At 31.2% G+C, this 4,536-nt stretch overlaps 1 pseudogene; it reads right to left on the bottom strand.

Moving 5' to 3' along the window:
• Positions 1-2,296: 2,296 nt before the first annotated feature.
• Positions 2,297-4,298, bottom strand: LOC109337099 (annotated as a pseudogene).
• Between the last annotated feature and the right edge of the window lie 238 nt (positions 4,299-4,536).

Here is a 4,536-nt window from a genome sequence, read left to right as displayed (position 1 = left end):
TTCTTCAATATTGCTAATTTTCAGGATTTATGCTGCTTTGTACTTTTGAGACATATTTTCTCTTATGCTTTTTGGGTTGTAACTCTAACTATATACTTTTGATGAACTATTGTGACTTGATATGCATGTTATTTGAACTTAAATCTTTACTATATTGGTTTTTAATTTTGCGTACATAACATGCCTATCTATGTCAAATATAGTATGAATATATGTTTAATGGTACTTGATCATGATTGGTTATATGCATCTCTTATGTTTGATTGAGCCTGTTGTTTGAATGTTATAATAAATATGCTTGATCATTCCATGCTCGATCAGTTCTTGTATAACCTTCCATGTCATTAAATCTGTCCAATTACTATTTTCTGTCAGTTTAATTGATTAACACATTCATTTAATTGATTAAATGCTAATCAACATGCACGTGTTCAATTTTTCCTTCAACTAGTTGATTAATTACATCCCAATATTAATTGATTAATTACAGTTTGATTTCATTTCATAACTCTTCTTACTTTTGACCAAAATTCATTAGTTTATCTTTTTGATAATGTCAAAAGGGGGAGAAAGATTGCTTTGTTGTTTGATGTGTGCAGGTTGTAAATAAAAATCGGCTTCCGTTGTCAAGCTATGCGCTTAAACTTTGAAATCAACAACCATGCATTCTATGACCATCTTCAAGCTATGCATCAAAACAAAATTTGGTGTGGAGTTTGTCATCATCAATAAAGGGGAGATTGAAAGTGCAAAGTGTCAAGATAGCACTATTAGCTTGCCTATGTTTTGATGAAGACAAGGAAATAGTGAATGCTTAAAGATAACTCAACAAATCAATATGCCAAGGACTCAAGAGCTTCATGTCTAGACTAGTATCAAAAATAGAGTAATCATTAAAAGTCTTAGATATGTGTCTTAGTTATTGAGTCTAGGTTATGTAAACCTAAATGCAAATCTCACAAGTCCTAAAAACTATCATATAATTTACATGAGACATATCATTTAGATTATTATACATTCATGCATTAATCATACATGTTATTTGTGCATCTTAGGCATAACATAATCGTAAAACATGTATAGTTGATAAGCATAACATATAGGTAGTTTACCATTTAATCTCTTAGCTGAAAATATGCTACTTAATCGATTAAGCAAGGCGTTAATCGATTAACGTAAAATCAGTTTCAACAGATAACTGAAAAAGAGAATTAAGTTATTCTCAACAGTCCGTTAATCAATTAAAAGACACTTAATCGATTAACTGGGCGTTAAACACCTTTTCTATATAAACTATGATTTTACACCATGCTTCATACATTCACTCATTTTTAGAATTGCTAAGTTGCATATTTTCATGCTCATTGTATATCATATAGGTAGAGAGAATAGCATGTGAGATAGTATCATGCTTAGGGATTAAAATGTCATTCACTTGCATGTGTTTAAATGTGTTCATCATTCTATCCTTTCTTGCATGATTCTTTCATTTCTTTTAGAGATTTCGTAGGGTATAAATTACATGTTTCTGCATGATTCTTATCTTATACATATTCATGATAATATGTGAGATTTGTATAGGGTTTATAGTTGATCATTAATTGTAATATTTGAGACATTTTGTGCTTCATAATACTCCATTTTTGTGATAAGGAAAGTCGTCTCTTNNTGTCTTACCACCAACGAGATTCAGTGAGTATTCACCGAGACTTAGAGATCTTGAGTTTAGAACATACTCTTGGCTGGGGCTAGATCGTAGGAAAGGTTTTCTTAGGCGATTAGAGTAGTCAAACCAAGGTAGGGGTTCTCGGAATTCAAGAAGGTAACATCTAAGGTCTTGTAATTGGAAGTGTGTATGTAATATACATTTGTTTCAGTTTTAGTGAAGAAAATCTCCCGAGATCAAAAGGGGAGGACTGAATGTAGTTTTGCACTGGACCGCAAAACGAACCAGTATAAAATCCTTGTTGCAGGCTGTTTCTTACCCTTATCTCTTTACTTTTTCAAGTTGTTTTAATTGCCTATTTTAGTTGATAATTTGAATACTGTGATTTTGCCATATAAAGATTAATTCTCTTAAAATATATTTGTTAAACAAAGCCCTTATCACTCAATTGTTAGTGTAATACTAAATTTTAGTTTTCGAAATTAGCATTTTCAAGTTGTTTATGTGAGTTGAAGTTTACTTCATTATCGGGATGCAATGTCTTAGAGAAGTTGTAGTCTTTTTCAGAAACATAAATAACACAATTTTGAGAACCGAACAGACTCAATAGGGATTCATAAAAGAAAATATTTATTTATTTATTTCGCACCCTCCAAATTTCATATAAACAAGAAAATATGACATAGGTTCTGAGCGCATGAATTAAGAGAGACATTAATCTATTTTCTTAGAGACATAAAGTTTCCCTCCCATCCACTTTCTCAACATTTCAAGTCAAGCTTTTGGTTGATCCATAGGAACCATGTGCCCAGCTTGATACACCTATTATAATATCACAAAAATAAAGTTAGCAAAAACCAAATTCAACTATTTCAAGTTCCAGAATACACCACTTAACACAAACCTTGAGGAAAGAAAGAGGTCCATGGCTTGTTAAAGATCCAACTTCAGCACCATCAACTATAAATTTGACTTTAGGTGCTAACTTAAACTTCTTTTGGCCTGACCACTTCATTGCACGAACCCATCTATAATTACCAAGCCAATTGCATATAAGATCTTCTTCACCAGCATACACCAGCAATTTTATCCCATCCTCAAGAAGAGAAGGAATATCAACTTCTTAATTTTTCATCCAATCCTCAAGCATAGCATAGTACACACTAATACTACATGAAACAAAATCCAAGTCCTTCACACCTAGAACATCCTTCACTTTCTCATTGATAAAAAACTTATCAACATTGGAGAAGTCATAGCACAGACTTCCCTCATACTGCTTTCTAATATCATAGTACTGCAGTTTTAACAGTAGCGAAAAAACAATGAGTAAAATCAAACAACTATTTCCACAAATGGTTGGACAAGTAGTTAAAAATAAATATAATTATATTATGGTTTCTTACATTAATGTTAGTGCCAATAATGGACAATTGATTTGAAAACATGCTAGTGCAAGTTTCATATGAGAACCACAACTAACCCCACCTTTAGTTTCTGTCAAATCAATGACATATTAATAGTGTCAATGAATATCATAAACAGAAATAGTAGGAATTAGTGTGAATTTCAATGAATTGTTAAAATAAAATGAGTCATGAGTCCTACGACATAATCTTATGTCTTGCTCATAATCAGGGATAAGCTTGTTGAGACTATCTTGACCTTCCTTTGTAATTAATCCCCTTTGTAGTACAAAGTCACTATATGATGGGTACTGAATTGTAGGGTTCGTTAACTCATTACCAATAGCAAAACTCTGTTATCAATCATAAAGATTGAACAAAAAGGAATGATTACAAGAATGAAGAAATAAAAAATATATTAAACTTTTTATAGACATGAAAAACATTATATAAGAAATGAAACAAGACCTTAGATTTATATGAATCCCTTGTTTTTTTATATTTCCTTTGTGAACCTGAGATGCAAGAGCCAGAATGTAGTGTCCAGCATATGATTCTCTAGTAATATAGAAGTCATTCATAACAAATTCAGGATGCTTCTTGAAAAAAGCTTGTTGTTATAGTAAAATTGAGTAGATATATTATATATACAACATGACTTATTATGTTTAGAGAAAATGAGATGAAGGAAGGGTGCGGTAGTACCTACAAGAAATCATACAAATCATTGCTAACATCAAATTCATCATGTCGAATGTCTTCTTCATCTGAAGAGTAGTTAAAACCTGTACCTGTGGGTTGGTCTACAAATAGAATATTTGAAACCTACAAAATTGAATGGAAAAAATTATTTCATGCTAGTAACGAAAAAGGTTTATGTAATATCTTCAACCTCCAACTTGACCAGTGACTTTTGTGTAGTTTGTAAGGACAGGAAATATATAAATATATAATAGCTATTTTATTTGGGAGAAACACTAAACTAAACGGAACAAATTATGAGCATAAAATATGGAAACATAAGATATTTTAATAAAGGTGATGAATAGAGATAGAACCTTGTCCCAACCGCAGTCATTCAACACAAGAGACATGTTATTCACAATTCTAAATGGACCATTTTCATAGAACAATGCTAATGAACTGCTGCAACCTGGTCCTCCGGTCAACCAAATAACTACTGGGTCGTCTTTTCTATTCCGGGACTCAAAGAATTAGTAGAACATCCTGGAATCATAGAGGAAAACATGGCAATTCAAATTAATTGTACATATTTGTGTTGAATTGTTAATAAATTAAATTAAAAAGTGTATATAAATATATCATAACTAACCAATCCAAATCAATAACGTCCAATAGTATCTATATATTGATAAATTATTGGTTCTTATAAGATATGTAATTATAATCATCATTATATTAAATAAAAAATAGAACGTTGCAACCATCGTTTGAATTAAATCA

Source organism: Lupinus angustifolius, unplaced genomic scaffold (genome assembly GCF_001865875.1).
Source record: "Lupinus angustifolius cultivar Tanjil unplaced genomic scaffold, LupAngTanjil_v1.0 Scaffold_1_1096, whole genome shotgun sequence".
Taxonomy (NCBI): Eukaryota; Viridiplantae; Streptophyta; class Magnoliopsida; order Fabales; family Fabaceae; genus Lupinus; species Lupinus angustifolius.
This window is presented reverse-complemented; position numbering and strand designations above follow the sequence as displayed.